This window comes from Chiloscyllium plagiosum, unplaced genomic scaffold, assembly GCF_037043375.1.
Source record: "Chiloscyllium plagiosum isolate Xiang-an unplaced genomic scaffold, Cpla_swu_hap1 HiC_scaffold_3, whole genome shotgun sequence".
In the NCBI taxonomy this organism is placed as follows: Eukaryota; Metazoa; Chordata; class Chondrichthyes; order Orectolobiformes; family Hemiscylliidae; genus Chiloscyllium; species Chiloscyllium plagiosum.
Genome location: NW_028270141.1, coordinates 76,764,815 through 76,789,156, shown reverse-complemented (window position 1 = coordinate 76,789,156; position 24,342 = coordinate 76,764,815). Strand labels below are relative to the sequence as shown.

The 24,342-nt window shown below is 39.0% G+C and overlaps 1 protein-coding gene and 1 long non-coding RNA gene across 6 annotated transcripts in view; one reads left to right on the top strand and one right to left on the bottom strand.

The window, feature by feature from the left end:
- The window catches only part of pkib (protein kinase (cAMP-dependent, catalytic) inhibitor beta), an 81,112-nt gene that overhangs the window by 40,340 nt on the left and 16,430 nt on the right, over positions 1-24,342 (top strand). Inside the window, exon 1 of one of the 5 annotated variants that reach the window (XM_087976069.1) lies at positions 2,396-2,533. The exons of 2 other annotated variants lie outside the window; for them this stretch is intronic. The gene's annotated coding sequence lies outside the window, so the exon portion shown is untranslated. Of the gene's footprint in view, positions 1-2,395; positions 2,534-9,203; positions 9,226-24,342 lie in introns of those variants that run through there. 2 more of the 5 variants (XM_087976078.1, XM_087976090.1) reach the window with 2 other exon arrangements.
- LOC148150607 (uncharacterized) overlaps positions 1-24,342 on the bottom strand; it is a 44,607-nt gene that overhangs the window by 16,907 nt on the left and 3,358 nt on the right. The window contains exon 2 of the long non-coding RNA XR_015753616.1: positions 8,104-8,276. This is a non-coding gene — a long non-coding RNA (uncharacterized LOC148150607). The remainder of the gene's footprint in view (positions 1-8,103; positions 8,277-24,342) is intronic.

The window sequence follows — 24,342 nt, the reverse complement described above, 5'->3', positions numbered from 1 at the left end:
ATTTGTTCTGTGTCAGACTACTCTCCTACGAACCTGACCTTGAGAATTTTTTAAAACACAGTGAAAAATGAAGGTGGATTGCATTTGTATGTTCATGGTTTTTGAAGAAGCTGCATATGCTAAAATGTAGTTACTTTCAAATAATCCATTTTTTTTCCCATGAGGTGTCTTAAACATAATCGGAAAAAGCCTAAAGCTGCTAGCATTTCTTAGAGGTATATGGTACCCTTTCAGAGAGGTAAACTTACCATCTGGATAGGCCCAGGCCATCTTTGGGACAGAATAAGATGCCCTTTAGCAGAAGTCTGATAGCTTTTACAAAAACTGAAGAGCCTTTGGAGTAGTTAGAAGTGGACAAGTATGTAAATAATAAATACTTAAGTTAATTCTAAATAAGTTTGTCAGAGGAACTGGCAAATTGTCAAGGCAACTGTTAAGCTCATTAAAATTATTACATGCTCATTGGAGCTGTCAAGTTTATTGAACTGTCAAGCTGTCAAGGAATTTAACTGTCTTGGACTTTATTTTTTCTAAAGTCTATCTGTAGTGTAAAAAGAAGTTTGCTATTTCACTCTATTGACATAAGCCTGAGTACTATCGTTATTGGGTTTATTATGCATGATGAATTTGACAACCTATCACTGCGATGTGGCTGCCAGTTCATAGTTTGATTGATAGATCTAAGTCTTACTAAGAGGCTTAACTGGCACTATGAACGCAAATACTTGTTTTTCATTAGGATTTGAAGAAAGTTGAATATGGCATAAGTCCTGAACTGTGTCCCTTTTGGATACTGAATGAGTTGGCATGAAGAGTGTAGTGGCAAAGGGTGGTGGGTGAGAGTATACTTTAGCATAAATTGGAAAGGGGGTATAGAAGGCCATGGGGCAGGTGGAGGGACATAGGGTTCCACTGGAATCATGAAGAGCTATTATGTGGAAAGGTAGAAGTGAGTTGAGCATAAAGTTGCATTTGTTGCCATGAATAGGGAATGGAGAGTATGGGGTTAATGAGTGAGGGTGTGAAGACTGAAGGGTTTTTTTGAGTTTTAACAGTGGCAATGAAGTCCCAGATCACTGAGTCTAGCCGTTCACAGATCTACTTCCATACGCTGCAGACACACTATACCTGCCTCTAAACTCTTTCTGGAATCAGTGGACCTAAGTCCCCTTAAGAACCATACGTTCCAAACCTCCATCTTGGAGCAAATATTAGACTCGCTGTGGCATTTTTTTCCCCACATTGGGTTTGTATTGGTCTGTGAATATCCTCGACTCTCCAAAGCAAAGATCCAGGCCCAAGGGTTTGAAATCAGTTTTCATTTGCATAGAAGTGGTTAAAAACAGGTCTGTCATAGCGACTTGAGTGCAACCTATTGTTCTATGCACTTATTCCATGATCTGATTGAAACTAATGTCCTGTTCACTTATTTATCTGAGTCTTTCCTTAGTTTCTATGCTAAACTGCAGGCACACATAAGCAGCAAGATTTTCAAACATAGTCCTCTGGTTCTGTGAAGCCTGTTGACATGATGTGAGCAGAAGTATGATGTTGCATTTAGAGAGATTATTTCTCAACACAAGGGTGTTTACCATTTTCCCAGCTCCAAAACCAGACATACCAAGATATTTCCAAAAGGCACTGTGCACAGAGAATACAAGATACAATTATGTAGCTTCCTTTTAAAAAAATATTCACCATTAGAACACTACATCTTTGTTACTGAGATTTAATTTCTCTAAATTATTGATGAGTGCCAGTGATGTTTATTCTTTTCATTTATTATGCCAAAAGATCCAAGCTTTTGAGACAAGTAAATCTTGTTTCTAATACGTTAATCATTTCTATCAATTAACCTGTAATCGCTCCAGTTGATAACCTAACATTTGTTTGTGAAAATACTCACACTATTGACAACAAGGTTATTGCAGTTCAATGGGTTGTTTTGGAAGTGTTAACATAGCAGCATCTCAGCAGGTGTTGTTCCTGGAATGTTTCATTATAAGTAAAAGTGATAGGACAGCTGCCAAATAAGGCAGCTTTAGCCTGCAGCTGAAAACCAACCCAATTTTTTTCTGTTACTGTAAGTATATTTTCTGAAGCAATGAAATTCAAAATTGATTTCTGGAAAGTGGCTTTGTACAAGAGAAAATGAAGTTTATTATATAAAATAGTTCTTTGAAGTATACAGCCAAGCTACATCAACTAAGTACATCCAGTCCTTTTGCAAAATTTACAGCTGTTTTAGAATATTGGTACTTAATTGATGTTTTACAGTTGTAGCATATTTTTTCTTGTTATTGTTAAAAGAGGCTTGGAATCTAATTAGTGCCTTTAGCAGTAACTGAGAGAGGAGGTACAGTCAGGCAATGTAATTTAATACTTGATAGGCAAGCACAGTTTACACTAATCATTCAAGGGCACTTTTAGTCCATCAGCACCTGCAATAAACAGCAGACAACAGTCTTTGCCAAACATTTCCAGTAAGATCGCTTCAAAGAAAGGGAGACCAGAGTTAAGTTTATCTCGGTAGGTGAGTCAGTTCTCTATTACTATCATCAAATGAGTAATGCAAAACATATAAATATTGTGCCTGGTTTTCTATTCTTATATTAACATGTAAAAATAATTGTTTGCGCGATTAAGCATTCTTAAAATAAAAGCTTGAATGAAAGAGTTTGAACATCAGAAGCTTATAAATGAAAAACTTGAAAAAGTTAATGATGTTACTTGAACCTATAATTAGAGTACAGATTTGCTTTGAATGTTTCTACTTGTCTATATATATGAAGATATGGTATTATTCATTTTTCCTACTTCTGGAATATGACTACCCAACAGTACACTCCATGTGCTTAATAAGGTAAATCCTTCACAAATGTGAATTATTTGATTTTCAGCATTTTTATTTAGGGTTCTCAGGACATAATTTATTTGAGGGAAATTGTATTCATGATGTTTTTTTTACCCATTTTAAAGTTTTCATGCAATCTCTTTCCACAATGTTAGTAGTATTTCTTTATTTCAAAACTGCTCCGGGGAAACCTGCTTTCTACAACTGCTTTAGCAGTAAGGCAGTGAACAACATCTGCTTAAATGAGTCTTTTAATTAATCCAATAGTTCTGGGTCTTGCTGAAAGCCAATTTTAGTCAAGTCATTTTAACCTCAACTTTTAAAAAATTGCTGTTGAACTGTCTGTTTTGTAGTTGCACTATGGTTTATATGGTTTATATGTGGTTCATCCTTCATTATTTTGTTTCCTGAATAAAATATATTTGTACAGAACTTATTTTGAGCTAAGGTTGTTCAATAAATTGTGATTTATAATGCTGTTTGCTTCATCCAATGTAAGAATAAAAAGAATTGTACTATGTAAAATAAAGTTTGCATTTTGTTTAAAAGGATGTGAAAGCTTGGCCTATAGCTCTAAATGAGGTTTCAGATTTCTCTGTAAATGTTAATTGTTCTGAACTGGATGCTAACAACAGAGATGAGATAGTTCTTCTGTCAGTGTTTGGAATACTGTCCCTCTATGTGCAGTACAAACCATAAGCTTAACCCTAACCATATCTGATTGGCCATCACCTAATGAAAGGAGGTGAAACTTCAAGGGGTAGAATGGCCTATAAACGTGGTATATGTTATCAGTAATATTGCGTTTAAGTTAAAACATTGAATTCAGACTTTTGTAATCAACAATCATCTTTATCACATAAAAAGACACAAAACAAATTGTTAATTATAGATCAGGATAACCAAATAGAGTACTTTTAAGATTGTGCACATTAAAAGTTCCTAATCCAGCAGAAAATATTGAGCAATAGTCAAACAATATAAGCTTGACTTCTGTTAAAGAAAATTCCTTCATTACATTTATTATATGTAGATGTCCCATATTCATTTTATTATTATTATTAGATTTTATTCTTCATTTTGGATGAACCTTGAAAGGCATAAACAGTTGGAAGGAATTGCATTTTCCAATATTTGTGTTTGTTAAAAGAAAGGTTGTGATGATTACAAACGGTTTCCATTTACAAAACCTACAGGAGAAATAGAAAACGTTTGTTGCTAAGCAACAGTATTGTGTAGGAGCACTTATCCTCTGTGCATATAAAAGGGAGGCAATTAGTGAGTCAAGAGTGGCAGGGACAGTAATATAAAAAGAATTAACTGTCCTTTTAATTAAATGTCTTTATTTGGGCCGATTGAGGTAGGGAGGCCAGTATGAAAATTATCGCAATTGTAGTTGTTCACAACTTAACAAGTGAGGACACAACATGAGATTGGAGAGCTGCAGTAATTTTGGTGCTATTTCCATGGTTTAGTACCAAAATGGCATCCACAGAACTTCAGGTGAAGGAGTTAGCAAAGGTGGGCCAGAAGCAAGATGAGTGGGCAGAATATTATGCCAGTCAACTCTAAGCAGCACAAAGGGAAGGAAACTCCTCAGTAGTGGGAATTTGAACAACTTGCGGGTACTTGCTAATTATTTTCTGCTGGTTGAATGTGTGCAAGTGCTTACTGAGGAGATTGTTGTAATCTGTGAAGTATGCAGGCACTGGGACCACAAGTGGGAAAGTCTTCAGTTGTGGACTCTGGATACCAACAACCAGCAACTGGTAGTTGGCAGAGCTCACCACTACCAGTCTGCTGCAGGGTTGACGGAAGCCTGTTAAGTGTCAGTGGAGCAGACCACATTTGTTCTTATAAAATGTCCTCGAGTATTCTGAACCAAGGGGGCCTGATTTTGGACTCTGCCGTACCATCTCAGCATGGAGAAGCTATAGTCTTGGTTGACTGGCTGACAAAAAAACAGCAAGGGCTCTCATGGAGTGGTAGTGTTGGGAGCATAAGTATTGTTATCCTGAAAAAGAACAGAAAGTTTTTACTCCGATTCTGACAATCTGTTAGAGGATAGATTACTGGACTGTTGTGACAGCCTGCGAGCTTCTTGTGTTCAGAGCCATTGTGGCACCAAACCGTTTATACAGTATGGAGTTGAAGCTTCCTGACCTCAGTTTGAGCATTCAGACTGGATTCTGCCAGTGCTACAATTCCTATTCAAAGTCCTGTGGTAATTGGTATGCAACCAGCTTTTTCCCAGCTGTGCTGTACCCCCCTTGGATAGATTTCCCACCAAACTGGGGCTTGATTGTGTGCAAGGTCTGGTCATGATCAATTTTTGAACAAATTATTTACATAATTATAGACTTCATTATTCCTTAAAGGATCAAAAATGACAAAGGCACGTTCTCTTCATAAATCCTCAATATTAAACCTATGAAATGTAATTTCTTTACTTCTATGAGGAATTTACTTTGTGAATAACTCCATTCTATGAGATCCTAATATGAAATAATTCCAGAGATGAGACCCGGAACCACATTTTTGGCATAAATTTGTGAAGTGCAACAACTTCTGAACTTAGATAATAAACTCAAGCTCTGTTTCATGTATCAAACTTGAATGGCTTAGCATGCAAGTCCAGTTCCATTTCATTGATCTCTCTTCATTGGTTTTCCATCTTCTTATCATTTCAAGCAGGGCCTTCTGGTTTCTTCTGCGTTAGACCACATACGAGCAAGCCTTTGAATACAATCCTGGTGGCCTGTTTGTTAGAAACGTGATCTGTTTGTGATTGTATCTTTTTAGACTTAGTCCAAGACACTATTCACAGTTAATTCCTTCATGTAACCCCGTCTGCATGTAACTGTAATTTATTTTGGTATCTGACACATCTACCAGTCATTGTTTTAGATGTGAGCTGTTTGGTCTGATCTTCAACAAAGGTCATTGAGAGAAATGCAATCACAGAGTACTCTAGATAATGATGACTTACAAATTTATTCTAATAGCATATTCTTTCTAGATTGTTGGTCTTGCTCAGGGTCAGCCATTTCATAATGATAAGCTTCATTAACAGAGAGATTTGACATATTATTTTACATCTTTCTTACTTTACTGTTATTAACAGCAATAATTATTTACAGAATTCCAACAAATTATCTCTACAAGCTACTCTTACAGTTCTTACAGGCCTATCTAATGCTGTAACCCCAAAGGCTTTACTGTCTTCATCATTGACATAGAAAGAAACATTCCATTTATATCGCAGTTTTTAAAATCACCAGATGTTTCAAAGCACTTTATAGCCAATGAAGTACTTTTGAATGGTAATTACTGTTGCAATATAGAAATGCAATGGTCAATTTGTACGAAAGAAGCTCCCATAAACAGCAATGTGATAATGATCAGATATTTTATTTTGCAAACTAGAGATAAATATTCAAGTCTACTTTTCTTCAAATAGCTTCATGAGATATTTTACATTACCAAAGAGGAGAGCTGAAATCTCTGAGCATCTTTATTCTTTATTTGTTCATGGGTTGTGGGTGCCATTGGCTGGGCCAACATATATTGCCAATCTCTAATTGTCACTTGATTAGCTGACTTTCTGAGGGCATTCCAGAGGGAAGTTAAGAGTCAATCATATTGCTGTGGGTCTGGAGTCACAGATAAGGATGACCAGATAAGGATGACAGATTTCCATCACTAAAGTACATTACTGAAACAGATGAGTTTTTACAGCAACCAAAGATGGTTACATTAAGCTAGTTGTCTTTTTTATTCCAAATTTTCATTGCCTCAAATTTCACCATCTGCCATAGTGTTCCCAGAGCATTAGCTGGGTCTCTGGATTACTGGTACAGAAATAATATCATTATGCTACCACCCTCTAAGCATCTGAACTAAAAGACAGCATCTCCATTCAAATTGCTGTTTGGCAGTACAGAACTTGACTATTGTTGCAAAAAGACATTTTGTCAAAGATTTTTGTCTTGTACTCATCAAGACAATTTGCAAGAATAACAATTCAATGGAAAAAAATATACTGATTGAACGTTTTTTCCCTTTAATTGATGTATGCATCCATTTTCAGCAATGCTCACTATAATATTTCTTCAGAATAAGACTGAAATGCACGACAGTATCAGTCTTAATTTGCTGTTCAAGTTCTGGAGTGGGGAACTCAGAAGCTTGTGATCCATGGCAAGAATGTTTCTAAGTGAGATACAACTCCTAATTCATATTGAAGATACCCCAGATGAAGAATATTAAAGTGATAATTCTCACAACTGCATTTGGATAATCTATTATTCATAAGTTTCACAATGACATTCACTACAAACAATATCCTCACAAGATTATTTTTATTCATTGGCAGAACTTGATCCATTGATTTGTTCTATTTGGACCTCCTTAATGGACCTCTTTCCAAGAGAATTAGCAGCATCTTTGCATTGATATTAGGATCTGCAGGCACTTGGTCATAATACATACAGTGTTTGTAGAAAGTACAAGCATTAACAACTTTAACATTGTGTTGTTATCAGTGAGGTTAACATAAATAAATAATTCATCAGAGAGAGAAGTTCCAGTTTTTTTTCTAAATTGAATAACAGTTCGTACTTTTGTAAATAAATTCTGAGCATTGTCTAGAGTAAATGCAGCAATTTTCTTTTTGGTCAAAATTTATAGAGTGGGAATAATGAATAGAAAATAGAATTATTTTTAATTAATAATTTTTCTGCACTCACAAAATTCCTCTTATGAAAGAAAAGCAAAAATATGTATTGAGAAATCATTTGTGGATCAGTGAAGACTCACTTTAAGTCAGCTTTTACATCAATTACCTGGCTAATTAATATATTTATAATATCCCGTTAACAATTAAACCAACTTTCAAATTCTAAGTAAAATGGGGAATAGATGCATTGATGGAAATATCCCTCTCTTCTTAACATTCTTCTAATTTGCTAAGGATGATGTAGGTTCTCAATGTCATTAACTTTCAGTTAGATGAATAATGATCTTTACATCTGTACTGCAAGTTATAAATAATTCACAATTGACTTATCAGGTAATTCTATAGCAAGCCATATTTTACCGTTCTTCAACTTTAATCAAAGTCATATGTCACAAGTTCCTGACTTAGAAAAGATACTCATTGGATAATACTTGACAATCAATCAATGATGATACATTGATATGTTTTCACATACCAACAACCTTTAAAATACAGTAGCGCCTTGACTTACAAATTTAATCCGTTCCGGGAGCCGGTTTGCGAGCCGAAAAGTTTGCGAACTGAATCAATTTTCCCATTGTTTGGATATTTCCGGAGTCTTTTTTCTTTTGTGTCTCTTGGAGGTTGGTGATGCCACAAGAAAACAATCCAGAGAAACTTGTTTTTTCTTTGTTGCAGAATTTTCTGAAAATGGGACATCACATCGTCATTTAAAATGTTCACCTTCGTTCGTACCTTGAATTTCGTACGTACGTTGAAGCAAAGTTTTACGTACAATCTTGTTTGTAAACCGATTTGTTCGTGAACGGGGTCGTTCGTATGTCGAGGCGCTACTGTACATCCTTTTGTATGTTTTGAGATGATATTAATATAATATCTCTTTTAAGTTTGTTATGGTATGCTACCTTAGCAGGTTTTATGAAGCAATCCTATATGCGCAGCATTTAGTGGGAGAAACGGGTTAAAAGCACAAGGGCTATCTGTGCTTAAATATTCTGAAAGAAGAAAGTTTGTGATCTGATTAAAGATATGTTGCTTTTTCAGGTTAACAAATGTTTGAGGTTTATTAAATTATTTGCTAAGAAGGAATTCAGAATATCTCATCTGATTAAGTTTGTTTGTGGCTTGAACAGTGTAGGGGCTGGATTTAGCTCTCCATGCAGCTGCTGCCCTGTCCAAGGAGGTAAAAACAATGACTGCAGACGCTGGAATCCAGATTCTGGATTAGTGGTGCTGGAAGAGCACAGCAGTTCAGGCAGCATCCGAGGAGCAGTAAAATCGACGTTTTGGACAAAAGCCCTTCATCAGGAATAAAGGCAGAGAGCCTGAAGCCCTGTCCAAGGAGGCAGACAGGCAGTCACATGGTTCACTGCACTGATGCAGCTTCAGAGCAGTGGAGGCCATTGTGTCCAAAGATTAAGAAGACAAGTTGTGTTTATAAGCAATAACGACCAACAATTGGCATCTTGCTGCTGCTTTGCCATTCTATATGTGAAAGTGTAAACCATGAAGCGAGATGATGTTGGCACTGAGATGGCGCACTCTGCATTTATCACCTAACTCTGCCACCCATCTCACCACCGTTCAGACCCCAACAATTTCCACGCTGGTGTTTGTGAAAGGTGATAATATGGTACGATCTTAATTTTATAGTTTGTCAGCAGTTTCCCTTCATAATTGACAATGTCATTACTTAATTATGTAGCGTTATCTGGAGTGGTACAGTGCAGAGTATTGGTCATCTTTTTAAGGAAGGATGAAAGTACATTATGGAGTTGGTTCAGAGAAGGTTTACTATGCTAATGCCTGGAATGGGAGGGTTGTCTTATAAGAAAAGGTTGGATAGATTAGACTTGTAACTGCAGGAATTCTGGACTGTAAGGGGCAACTTGACAGGAACATATAAAATCCTGAAGTCTTGACAGGGTGGGTATGGAAAGTTTGTTTCCTGTCATGGGAAAATCTAAAACCAGGAGTCATTCTTTAAAACAGAGGATTTTTTTCTTTCACAGAGTTGTGAATCTTTGGTGCTTTCCTCCTTGTAAAACTTGGTGGAAACAGAGTCCTTGAATATTTTTGAGACAGGAGTAGATGGATTCTTGTTAAACAAGAAATTGAAACATGATCAATGGTAGGTGAGAATGCAGATTTACAATCGGATCAGCCATGATCTTATGACTGGTGGAGCAGGCTGACTGGTCTATTCCTGCTTCTTGTCTCTATGTTCGTATGATTGCAGATCTCCGTGGCTTTCCACATCGTGGGTTGTCATGGGTGCATCTTCATCATTGCTCATTGTGTTGTATATTAGCTGTCTGTTAGATTCACTGGCACCACTCTCTTTCCTCTACACAGCCGGCTTGGTCCAAATGAGTAAAACTACCTGGTTTTCTATCAAGAAAAGTCTGTTATCTTAAAAAAGATGCAGTTTATTGCCTGATTGTAACTAATTAAAAGTTATATTGATATAATAGATATCATTACAACGACTACAAGGAAAACTCAGATGTTAGATCTTAGCCTTTCAAGATCCTAAGCTTTTCTCTGACTCGGTCACGTACACTCTCATGGTGGATGGTACTTATGGCACACCTCATTATAAGTCTTGTTGGACCCTTACAGTTTTATACAAAGTGGGCAAGGATGAACCCTTCATTTTGTTAGTCAGGCTGGGTCTTTCTCACTTGCTGTTTAGTTAAAGCTGCCTTGCTGTTCAAAGGAAACAATGCAGCTACTTCAGGTTTCTCTCCACGTTTTCATTTCTTGTGCTTTTTGTCTCCAAGCTCATTGTGATCATGCCATATTTCATCAGGTTTATTTCTGAGGACTCTTTGAATCTTAATTATTGCTGTCGCCCAGGCAGAGTCCATGCTCAAGTTCTGAATACATGACTGCCTCAGGGTTTTTAACATTAGCCCTGGTACTACATGGCCATCTACCTGGACTGAATGCAGAGTGGTTCAGTTTCAGACATTTCTGCTGGTTTGTAGTACATCGGTGTTGGGCTCTTTATCCTCCTAATGGTGCTCAAGAGACTCCAAACAATTGCATGTGGCACCTGTCCACCTGCTTGGTGTATCTGGAATAGGCAGTCCAGTAGCATTCCAAAGTTCCCTGGATGTGGGATAGATTCTAGTGGATTGGAAAACTGCTAATATAGCACCTTTATTTTTAAAAGGAGGGAAGCAGAAAGTAGAAATTATAGACAAGTTATTTCTATCATCTGTCATTGGGAAATTACTAGAATCCATTATTGACAAAGAAATAATTTGGGAAGTCAAATGCAATCCATTGGATCAGTATGGTTTTACGAGTAAATTGTCTTTGTTTAATTTCCTGGAGTTCTTCAAAGATGGAACAATGTTAGTTAATGTGGTGCCACAGGGTTTGGTCCTTGGGCCCCAACTATTTCCAATCTATATTTTAATGCCTTGAATGCGGGGACAGAATGCACTATAGCCAACTTGCAAATGACGCTGAAATAGATGGGAAAGTAAGTTGCAATAAGGAAATAAGAAATTTACAATGGATATGGATAGATTAGTTGAATGGGCCAAAATTTGGCACCCGGAATTTAATGTGAATGTATATAATATTATCCATTTTGGTTGGAAATATAAAAAAAGTAACTTATTATCTAAATGGAGAGAAACTTCAGAGTATTTCAGTGCAGTGTACAGAAAAACTAATATGCAGGTACAGAAAATAATAAGGAGGGCAAATGGAATTTTGGTATTTTTTGCTAAAGAAATAGAGTATAAAACTGGAAAAGTGTTGCTGTAATTTAGTGAGATTAGTGCATTAGCAAAGGAATTAGTGAAAACACACCTGGACTATCGCTTGAGGAGAGATACAGTTGCATTAGAGGCAGCCCAGAAGAGGTACACTAGATTGATTCCAGAGGTGAGGGGTTTCTGATATGAAGAGAGATTGAGCAATTTATGGTTTTTCTCTTAGTTTAGAAGTTGACAAGAATGAGCGATCTAACTGAGGTATATATGGGTTTGACAAAGTAAATGTAGAGAGAATGTTTCCTCTTGTGGGGCAATTTGGAATGAGAGGTCATAGTTTTAGGATATGGGTTAGCAGATTTAAAATGGAGATAAGCTTAATGATATACTTCAGACTTCGAGAGACCTAATCTTTATACAAAGTGACATGGAATTCTATTTATTTTTGGTACTTCCAGAAATTCATTAAGTGGACAACTAAATGAAAACACTTCATTTTTTTTTAACTGTGCTGCAACACGGTTTAATAAATAGCCACACTAAACAAGTGAATAATTCTTCTTGGAAATCAATGTGAAGTGTCTTAATTTAAATCTCTATGTTCTTGATTTGTTTTATTTATCGAAAACAAGTAATTCAAACAAAGTGAAAATGTATGAAGCAGAGGAAGACTCAATCACCGTTGGTAGCAGCAGTTAGTAACCCAATAGATTAATTAAATTCAATATTCTTACTGATGCAATTCTCTGTATTATGTTAATTATTATTATTTGAAGCTACATTTTGTAGACCTGAAAAATCTCTAACATATTGTTTTACTCTTCTGCTACCACCTGCATCAGATTTATTGAGATAGTAATAGAAGATAAGGTCCACCCATTAGAGTTGATCCAAGTAAATGAGAATTCAAGGGATACCAAAATTAATACAAGCATGACGTCAGGTTGGATTAATAATACATTATGGAGGAACTCAAATTTCGCCAGGGACATGGAAACTAGGAGAACAATATGTAGAGCTGGACTAAAAGATACAGGGCATAAATATTTGACAATGTTTGAAATTAATTTTGACCAATATTAACATTTGTTCTGTTACTCATGTTAATCTTTATATTTCAGATAGAAGACAATAATTTATTGGTGCTGTGTGCAACTATATATTGATAAAGTCTTTGCTGCCTTTATTTTTCTTAAAATATATTGATTTAACTTAGGAACAATTGAAAATAAGAGGCCGATATAACTAAATATTTGGAAACTTTCTTGAAATAATACTTGCACTGCGCTACCCAGTGGAAAAATCTGCTAACAGTGCCAAATCAATTTGCCTATTGATACAATACATTTTCACAGAGCAAAGTGCCATCTAGCATTTTCCTAGGTGGTCCACCATTATTTATGAGTCATGTTAGTAAACATTGGCAGCATGTTAATTCAAGGAAGGAGCATAGGGAAACCTGGACCTGTTCTCCCCATTATTTCCAGTTGCAATTTCCAACAATGCTCACTAATAATTATAAACAAGAACCTTGCTAGTTTTGTTTTCTCTTTTCTAGTCCAGGCAGTGGTGCAATAATTACACTGCCCAGATTGAGGCTAGCAACTTAGCACAGAACAGGGATGGTACCTGGGAGCACAGTTCCCCTCCATAAAGAATTACGATTGGAGAATGTGGTGATGTATGTTTGATCAAAATCCTTCACATTCTTTATTTAAATAAATGCAAAAAAATAGTATTAATGAGATACCTCTGTATCTCGTTATTTCATGTCATGGGGTAGAAAAGGTCAATGTAGAATATTGAAGTATAAAAGAAGAAGGTTTGTTTGTGAGTCACTGATTCAGGTATCTTTAGGCAGAAGCACTTTGAATCCCTGGGGCAGGCAGGATTGTGGGTCACCACCAGAGCAAACCATGCGGCATTCAATATTGGAGAGAACGATATGTGATACAACATTGCCTGCCCCTGGGCAATCAACATAGTCTGCACAATGGTGCTAGAAGTGGCAATATTCAAATACATTTCCTTGTTTAGTATGTATAAAAACAGAAGGTAAGAAAACAAAATGCTAAGGTACTGTGGCAGTCAGGCCCTTTGCCTCTGTTTACAATTCTGACTTGTCTGTCCTAATATTAGAATATATGCATTTGGGGCAGAGAACATCAAACAACCCCTCAGAAGGCTGAACTGATGAATCAACATTCCTATCTATCCTCAATTATCGTTCACCCCTTGCTTAAGACTTATGACTCTGATAAGTTGCATGTCTCCAGCTCATGAACTCTGAGCTTCGGCTGCCCCCTCCCACAGACATATACTGCAGACTTGTTTATCCTGGGTCACATCTGCGCTCAGGAGCTTCCACATTCTGCAAATGCAACATATCAGCACATCACATGTCAAGCATATATAATCCTATTTGCTGCTTTGCTTATTCATGTGCACGCCCAGACTGCAGCTCCAGATCCCAGTCGAGTATTTCAATGTCATTTTTTTGACTTCTGTTTGCTCCACTTGTTCTTTCTTTCCCCTCTTTCTCTTCCTGTCTTTCAGTGCTATCACTTTTCATTTCTTCTTCTCAAGTACTTTACCTCCTTAAAAGCCTGCCATTATTCCTCTAGATTCTGCAATCTTGACCCTGCTTTGTACTTGAATCCTATTTGGATATGCCAACAGTTTACATCTACACCTTTGTCCAAAAGACCCATTCCTTGCTACTTTTGAGTATCAATCCCAAACGGCCAATTTCCCAATCCCAAATGGCCAAAAGACCCATTCCTTGCTAATTATGAGCATCAATCCCAAACGGCCAATTTCCTCTGTCTCTTGGCACCTGTACCAGTATGCTCATTGCAGGCTCATTTTGTCCACATCCACCCAATCCAATTCATTACATCTGCCACTGTCTGCTCAGATTCAGAAGATTTGTCATGGTACTTTGTTTTATACTTTACTTTCAACATGTCTGTTTTTCTATTATTTGAAGTATTATTGTGGATAATTTAATTGAATCTTGTCTGTTAAAATCCTATCATCTTTCATTCTTTGAAACTCCAGCAGAGATAGGCCAAATTTATTTAGCCTCTCAACTTAGGACAACCCTTATCCCAGAAACCAATCTCGTGTAACAAACACAGAAGCTGGAGAAACTCAGCAGATCTAGCAGCAACTGTGGAGAGAGAAGCAGAGTTAATGTTTCAAGTTCTTCTTCACAATGCAATCTACTGAAACCTGACTGTACTGTCTTCAATGCAAGTATATCCTTCCTAGAGTATGTAGATCAAAACTGCATATGTTATTTCAGGCATTGTCTCACCAACGTCTTGAGGAGTTATACTAAATTTTCCTTACTTTTGTGCTCCACTCCCTGACAATAAAGTTGAACATGCCATTTGCTTTTCTAATCAGTTGTTGAATCTGCATGCTAAAGGTTTCATTTTTTTTTTAATTCTGTTTTTTATTCAAACTACCAATGTGAATATCCTCACAGTTTCCCACATTGTACTTCATCCAGATGGTCTTCAAAATTTGCTGAACCAGACTTCAGTGTGTGCCTTCACATGACCAACAATACTTTCCAAAGAGTGTTGTTCTGCAATGCACTTATTTCAGGATTTTTTTAAGGTGACTCTTTGTTGTATGTACTGACCACCTTGATATTAGTATTCTGGGACAGTTCCTCAAAGGAGATATACTTGGGGATTTTGAGGCGTCCTCCATATGGGAAATGTCCATTTAAATTGAAAGCAAAAAATTGTGGATGCTGGAGATCTGAAATAAAAGCAGAATGTGCTGGAAAAAAATCAAGAGATCTCGTAGTATCTGTAGAGAGAGATCTCCAAGGACATGATTATCTGAATACAGAAGCTTTCTGACTATTTCCTCTAATGTTGGTGGAGGCATGCAGTCTACAGAAGTGACGATGTTCCTGAAGCAACCTTATTTTGATTTCTTCAGATATATCTCTAGTGGCTTCCTTAATCAATGCAACAAAACAGACATTGAAGAGTTGGGGACCCACAACACATCCTCAATTGATACTGTGGATTATTGCAATGAAATTGGATATCTTGCCACTGTCAGATACATATCCAACCATTCTATCACAGACAGCAGGTGCAAGTCTTTGACAGTGCTGAAAATTTGACATCCTACCTTGGAGTGTATGTGCCAGACAGCAGATCAACTCACAGGTCTGAATGTTACTACCCTTCTGCCAGCATACTGAAAGCAAAGAAGTTTATAAAATAATGTGGCTGGTGTTCCTATCATGTTCCTTTCCAGCCCCAAACTGTCTCCCATATTCCATTGGATAGCAAAGGAATCAAGTAACTGACCCACCCACCTGCTCTTCAACCTATGGAGACCCTTATGTGACCAATTAACGAAGAGCTTCATTCTGCCACTGCTACTATTTAACATACAACAGGGGAAAGCAGAAGCAAGGAGGACATCCCAGTAGGTTTCACTGTGAATGTTACTGTCAGAGAGAAGGGGGCATACCTCCTTTGAGGAGGGGATCCTCATGGCAATAGACCCACCGTCCAAGATCATAATTGCCTTTAAGCCTCCACTGTGGCCTCTGAAACCTGGCCCCTACCTCCTTCACTCCCTTGCTTTACACAGAAGGTCCATCTAAAACTCTTTACAAACCTCCATGATACAACTTCCTCAGGATTTAACACAAACATGGCTGCCTCTTGGTCCTAGTGTAGCTGTGATTATAGAGCAGCTGCCAGTCAGATTGCCCAGATTTTCCAGGTGGGTGTGGAACTCCCACACTGGATCAAGTAAGTCTGCTCCCATCATCTTCTCATTGTGGGGCACCTGGTTTCTGAGTCAGCACAATCAAGACCAACTTTATTTCAATGTCTATCGGTCTATCATCAGCATCTATGGATCTGACCAGACCCCGACACCCAACCCTACCACATACACTTGGTCACTATTCCACCCCAACTTGACATCCCTTGACTGCATTTATTGGGATGTATTCTATATCAGAATTCAGGTCTAAAAGGTTGTGGAAGGTAAATAGGCAACCTTTTGTCTAATCTATATGATCATATGATATAGGACCAGAATTAGTCTTGCTGGCCTCATTGAATCTGCTCTGCCATTCGATCATGACTGACATGTTTCTCATCTGCCATCTCCTCAGGGCTTTTGATCCCCATACTAATCAAGAAATGATCTATCTTCCTCTCAATGACACTCAATGTCTTCGGTTCCACAGCATTCTGGGCAATGAGTTCCACAGATTCCCCACCCTCTGGCTGAAGATATTTCTCCTCACCTCAGTTCTAAAGAGTTGTCCCTTTACTCTGAATCTGTGCCCTCAGGTCTTAGTCTTTCCTACTTGTGGAAAGATCTTCTCTATGTTAGTTTTGTCCAGGCCTTTCAGTGTTCTGTGAGTTTCAATAAGATCCCTCTTCATCCTTCAAAACTCCATAAAGCACAGATACAGAGTCCTCAACCACTTCTTCTATGATAAGCCCGGGATCATTGTTGTAAACCTCCTCTGGACCCTCTACTCTTAGATGTTCCCTTATCTGCGGTACCTGAAGTTAAATTCCTGACCTTTTCAATACTCTCTGTCCTATTACTTGTTCTAGGAATGTTAACAACCTCTCCAGAGCCCTTCTCCCCTTTACCTTTTTTCTAATGTTACGGTTTTCCAATGGCAGCTGAACCCAGCTCCCACTATTTAACTTAAAGGCTTGGTTATTTTTATTTGCCTGGACTCTGGTCCCAGCATGCTTCAGGTGGACCCCATCCTATTGGAACTGCTCTCTCCATTTACAGTACTGGTGCCAATGTCCCATGAATTCAAACCTGTTTCTCCCACATCATTCTCTGAACCATATGTTTACCATCTATAATCTTGTTGACACTGTGCCATTAGCTCATGTCTCAGACTGAAATTCAGAGATTATTGTCTTTTTGTTTCTGCTTTTTAATTTAGTCTCCAGCTGCTCATATTCCCTCAGCAGAATCTTTTACCTTTTTCTATCTCTTTCCTCTGCAGCCCAGATGACATATCCTGAACACAGGCACCAGGCAGACAATATCTGGGACTTTGGGACTCTCGATCCTGGCCATAGAGAATAGTTTCCATTCCTTTGACTGTACTATCCCCAATTCCAACTACATTTCTCTTTTCTCACGCACAGCCCTGCCTCCCGCATATTGAATGACTCCCTGTACCATGATGCTATGGTCAATTTGCACATTCTCTCCACAGCCCTTACTGTCATCTGCAAGGGAGCAAGAATTTCAAACCTGGTGGACAAGCTCATGGGTTGATGTTCCTTCAGCACTCTTTTCTGGATCCCTTGACCTGTCTCATCCTCCTGACACTGACCACTGACTAAGTTCAAAGTAGTTCATCTAAGGGATGTGAGTGCCTCCTGAAATGCAGCATCCTCACATGTCAAAGCTCAGACTCCAACTCACCAACCCTGAGCAGGAGTTCCTCAAACAACTAGCACTTGCTACAGATGTGGTCACTATGAACCACAATGGGGTGCATCAGATACATCACCTGGCATCTTCATTTTTATTTAGATCTTTTAAAAAATCCTACTTGTCTTTTAGTCTGTAATCTGTAAATATTTATCCTATTTACCTTCAATCTGAAAGTAACCTATACCTAGACAGGCAAAGTAGCAACTGTTACCGAACAATGAACCTTATGATCTTCAGCGATGTTACTGTTTTGTGTTGGACCCTGAAACTGGGCTTCAATTTATTCTATTAAAAAAGACTTACAATCTGTGAGCCAACAAAGCATTAAAAAACATTGTTCCCCTTTGATTTCCTAAAATGTCTCCAAAGTTCCCAAACTATATATTCACTCGGTCTATGTCGCCCTCCGGATGTGACCGTGCGCAGCTTACCAAAATAGGAACACTGACCCAGATCTGAAGATTTGGGCAGTTGTGGTTTGGAACTGTTGACATGTCTAAAAACTTGCAATAGGTCAGAGAGTATTGAAAAGGTCAGGAATTTAACTTCAGGCACCGCAGGTAAGTAAATTTCTGAGGAGGCAACTTCATCAACTCTCAGGTTATGGAGGTGGTAAGCGAGTGCCTCCTTGTAGTAGATGTCATGGACAGAAATGCTCCCCTGAGAAGACTTAACGTGTATGCCCCGGTGGTAAAGAGTGAAATGTGGCCATCCTGCAGCAGCTCCCACTGCTGCTGGAGACACCCAGGCCAGCCATTCTTGGGCTGCATCATGGGCCCCAGTGAAACCTGTGCTGTATCGGCAGGACGATCTCAGAGAGCTTTGCGTTCCTCAGGGATATGATCACATGTGTGCAGGACATGGGGTGTAAACGGCTGCCTCATCAGCCTGGACCAGGGGAAGGCCTTTGACACCTACTTGTGGATGTGCTGTCCAAATTGGGCATTGGGGAAGGAATCTGAGGCTGGGTCTGAATGCTCTAACCAACATCATTAATGGACTCTCAGTTAATGGGTGGGAATCAGAAAAGTTCCTGATCAGATCCAGAGTCAGGCAGGGCTGCCCACTCTCTCCTGCCTTGTTTGTGTGTTGTATAGAGCCCTTTGCTGAGTCCATCAGAAAGGATTCAAGCTGAATTGCTTAAGTGACATATATATGTGATGTATATAAAGTTATTTTTATGAATGAAGTGTATTTTTGAAAGTAAAAGAAGTACAATTTAAAGGGCATCAAATAACTGCTTTAAATGTATTACCTCCTGACTGACAGCTCATGGACTGCAGCGGTTTAAGAAGGTAGCTAATCACTATCTTCTCAAGGATGACTAGGGACAGGCAATAAATGCTGGCCAGCCTGCAACGCCCACATCCCAAAAGGAAATAATAAGTTAGCTAATTTTTAAAATACCACACTTGTACACTAGGTGTCAGTCTGCATCAATATGTAATTTATCCTTGGACTACTTTTGTATTTTTATCTTGGTTTGTTTAGCAACACTTCAGCCGCAAGCTTTCAAAGTTTGCCTGAACATAAAAGCTGCTGAGATAGTTTGGTTTGTTTATTTCAGCCAAATCACAAAACAAAATTTCATATAAACAGTTCTGATAAAATATTTTTACTGAAATAATTTATTGTGATAGGTTCAGAGAACAGGTTAATTTATCCATTGATGGCAGGCAATTTGTTATAATCTGCTGATCTATTTTTGTTCAGTATAATCTCCTTAGTAAAATTAGTAGTTCAGCCTAAAATAGATTATCAACACAGTGCTTTTCTGTTGGTTTTGTGAGGTCAGGAGTAAATAGAATTTTTCAATGATAAAGGAGAACACTGTTCATCGTATTGTCTGTTATCCCACATGTACAGGCTATAAACTGCAGCTTGAGTTCACAGGAGGCACACCATAGCTCTCTAGAAGTGAATGTTTGAAAAACCATGATTTAAGAAAGTGAAGAATGGCAAAATTATAACACTGGTAATCTTGATTTCTAACTAAATTAATTTTGTCCCAATATTAAGTGGCTAACTTACTGAAAATTATTTTGTTGGGCAGAATGACGGACTGGTGTAATTTTATTTTCTGCTATTTCATCCTTTCTGTGATTTACTAGTTTGCTAATAGGATTACAAACATGAGTACGTAAGCAACAATGCCTGTCATTATAAAATCGCAGAGAAAAAATAGTGCGGCTAATTTAGTAACTATCTCCCACAAATTTTCTGTATGTATACTTTGTTTTAACTACAATGAAAATTTGAGAGCCCAGAATGGACTTTTGGGAATGAAGTTATCGCAGCCTCTAACCAAACTACTGGAGTAAAGGTGGGGAGAGGAAGCTGGAGCAGAGATGAGATTATGGTCACCTTATATTGGATTTTCTCACATTTCAAGTTCAATTTCCTATTTTATAAAACTCACAAATAGCAAGTAAATGAAGGACAATTTTATGAACTCAATCTGCCAATTTGATCTCTGGACCTAAACATAAATTTTAGAGTGTTGTATGCCTTTCATTTCTATTCCCTAAACTAAGGGTTGGGGGGCTACATTTCGCTGACTATTGTAATTAACAATACACTGAAATGATCATAACTGTGCATTCCTTCTTTTACTTTCTGTTGTGTTTTCACTTCATGATTGTTAATTTCATGAATCAAGATTACTTGTTTGTTTGCATTATTCTTACAGTGACTACCTGGTCAGGTCCACGCTCCCCAACAATCCACCCTCCCCTCCTGGCACCTTCCCCTACCACCGCTGGAATTGTAAAACCTGTGCCCACCACCCCCCCCCCCCCAACCTCCATCCAAGGCCCCAAAGGAGCCTTCTACATCTATCAAAGTTTCACCTGCACATCCACCAATATCATTTATTGTATCCGTTGCTCCCAATGCAGTCTCCTCAACATTGGGGAGACTGGACACCTTCTCACAGAGCACTTTAGGGAATATCTCTGGGACACCCGCACCAATCAACCACACTGCCCTGTGGCCCAACATTTCAACTCCCTCTCCCACTCAGCTGAGGACATGCAGGTCTTGGGCCTCCTCCACCTCCGCTCCCTCACCACCCGACGCCTGGAGGAAGAACGCTTCATCTTCCGCCTCAGAACACTTCAACCCCCGGGCATCAATGTGGACTTCACCAGTTTCCTCATTTCCCCTCCCCCCAACTTATTCCAGTTCCAACTTTCCAGTTCAGCACCATCCTCGTGACCTGTCCTACCTGCCAATCTTCCTTCCCACCTATCCGCTCCACCCTCCTCTCTGACCTATCACCTTCATCCCCACCTCCATCCACCTATTGTACTCTTTGCTACCTTCTCCCCACTCCCACCCCCCTTCCCATTTATCTCTCCACCCTGGAGGCTCCCTGCCTTCAGTCCTGATGAAGGGCTTTTGCCTGAAACATCAATTTTCCTGCTCCTCGGATGCTGCCTGACCTGCTGTGCTTTTCCAGCAACACTCGAGATTCTGATTTCCAGCATCTGCAGTCCTTACTTTTGCCTGCATTGTTGTTACAATTCACTACCTGCTACCATAATGCCTCTTCAATAAACCAGCCAAATAAGCCAAACCAGCCCAGTCCTGAGTTTTCAGACATTAGTTGAATTAAGAAAAAGCCAACTATCATGGTGCACTGGGATCCATCTAATAGTCTAGGTTAAGATTATGATTTGGATTGCTGAAGAAAAAAAAATAGAGATTTTAAAAAAGTCAATATTGTTCTTTTACAAAGAGAGAGAAGAGGTAGTGGTGGGGCTGTGAATTAATATTTAAGATAAGGGATCTTGCTGCCAACTTGCTACCATACATCAATGTAGGATTTTTAAAGCCAATTTGAATATAATTGTTCCTTTCAGGATCTGACTATATGCAACACCACTCCAAGTACAAGTGTGTTCAGACTAGGTTTACCAGTTTAATAAATTATCATAACAGGCACAACAGAAATTACACTTAACCAGGCAGTAGAGTCAAATGCTGCACAACAAAATACCAGATCTCTCAATTGGTAGGGTGCTATCTCAACATAGAGTCATAGAGAACGGAAAAAGACCCTTGAGTCTAACTCATCCATGCCAACCAAATTTCCTAAATTATTCTAGTTCCATTTGCCAGCAAGTGGCCCAAATCCCTCTAAACGCTTAGAGTCATAGAGTCATAGAGATGTACAGCATGGAAACAGACCCTTCAGTCCAACACATCCATGCCGACCAGATATCCCAACCCAATCTAGTCCCACCTGCCAGCACCTGGCCCATATCCCTCCAAACCCTTCCTATTCATATACCCATCCAAATGCCTCTTAAATGTTGCAATTGTACCAGCTTCCACCACATCCTCTGGCAGCTCATTCCATACACGTACCACCCTCTGCGTGAAAAGGTTGCCCCTTAGGTCTCTTTTATATCTTTCCCCTCTCACCCAAAACCTATGCCCTCTAGTTCTGAACTCCCCAATCCCAGGAAAAAGACTTTGCCTATTTATCCTATCCATGACCCTCATAATTTTGTAAACCTTTATAAGGTCACCCCTCAGCCTCCAAAGCTCCAGGGAAAACAGCCCCAGCCTGTTCAGCCTCTCCCTGTAGCTCAGATCCTCCAACCCTGGCAACATCCTTGTAAATCTTTTCTGAACCCTTTCAAGTTTCACAACATCTTTCCGATAGGAAGGAGACCAGAATTGTATGCAATATTCAGGTACAGCTGCAACATGACCTCCTAACTCCTATACTCAATACTCTGACCAACAAAGGAAAGCATACCAAATGCCTTCTTCATTATCCTATCTACCTGCGACTCCACTTTCAAGGAGCTATGAACCTGCACTCCAAGGTCTCTTTGTTCAGCAACACTTCCTATTCATCTATCCATCCAGATGTCTTTTAAATGTTGTAATTATACTAGCCTCCACCACTTCCTCTGGCAGCTCATTCCATACATGCACCACCTTCAGAAATGAAACAATTGCCACTTAAGTCTGGTTAAAATCTTTCCCTCTCACCTTAAACATATGCCCTGTAGTTTTGGACTCCATCACCATGGAAGAAAGACCTTGTCTATTCACCCTATCAATGCCCTTCATTTATTTTATAAACTTCTAAAAGGTCCCCTTCAACTCTTGACACTCCAGGGAAAACAACGCCAGCCTATTCAGCCAGTCACTGTGGTTCAAACACTCCAGTCCTGGCAACATCTTTGTGAATTTGTTCTGCACCTTTTCCAGTTTAACAACATCTTTCCTCTTGCAGGGAGACCAGAATTGAACACATTATTCCAAAAGTGGCCGAACCAATACTCTGTATAGCCTCAACATGACATCCCAACTCATATACTCAATGCACTGACCATTAAAGGCAAGCATATCAAATGTCTCCTTCACTATCCTAATAATCTGTGATCTCTACTTTCAAGGAACTATGAACCTGCACTCCAAGGTTTCTTTGTTCAGCAACACTCCCTAGGCACCTATTAAGTGTGTAAGTCTTGCCCTGATTTGCCTTTCCAAAATGTAACACCTCACATTTATCTAAATTAAACTCCATCTGTCACCCCTTGGCCCATTGGCCCATCTGATGAAGGTCCCGTTGTACTCTGAGATAACTTTCCTCCCTGTCCACTACACCTCCAATTATGTGTCACTTGTACACTTACTAACCATATATCCTATATTTATATCTAAATCTTTTATGTAAATGACAAAAAGCAGTGGACCCAGCACCGACTCTTGCAGCACACTGCTCAACACAGGCCTCCAGACTGAAAAGAAACCCTCCACTACCACCCTCCATCTCCTATCTTTGACCAATTTTGTATTGAATTAGTTAGCTTCCCCTGGATCCCATGTCATAGAGTCATACAGATGTACACTACGGATACTGACCCTTCAGTGCAACTCATTCTTACCCACCAGATATCCGAAATTAATCGAATCCCATTTGCCAGCACTTGGACCATATCCCTCCAAACCTTTCCTAATCATATGCCCATCCAGGTACCTTTTAAATGTTGTAATTGTACCAGTCTCCACCACTTCCTCTGGCAGTTCATTCCATACACGCACCACCCTCTGTGTGCAAAGGTTGCCCTTAGGTCTGTTTTAAAATCTTTCCCCTTTCACTTGAAACCTATGCCCTCTAGTTCTGGACTCCCCCACTCCAGGGAAATGACCTTGTCTATTTACCTTAGCCATGCCCCTCATGATTTTGTAAACCTCTGTAAGGTCACCCCTCAGCCTCTGACGCTCCAGGAAAATAGCCCCCATCCTATTCAGCCTCTCCCTATAACTCAAACCTTCCAACCCTGACAACATCCTTGTAAATCTTTTCTGAACCCTTTCAAGTTTCACAACATCCTTCCTACAGTACAGAGACCAGAATTGCACACAATATTTCAAAAGTGGTCAAACCAATGTCCTATACAGCCGCAACATGACCTCCCAACCCTTATACACAATGCTTTGACCAATAAAGGGAAGCATACCAAACACCTTCTTCACTATCCTATCTACCTGTGACTCCGCTTTCAAGGAAGTATGAACCTGCA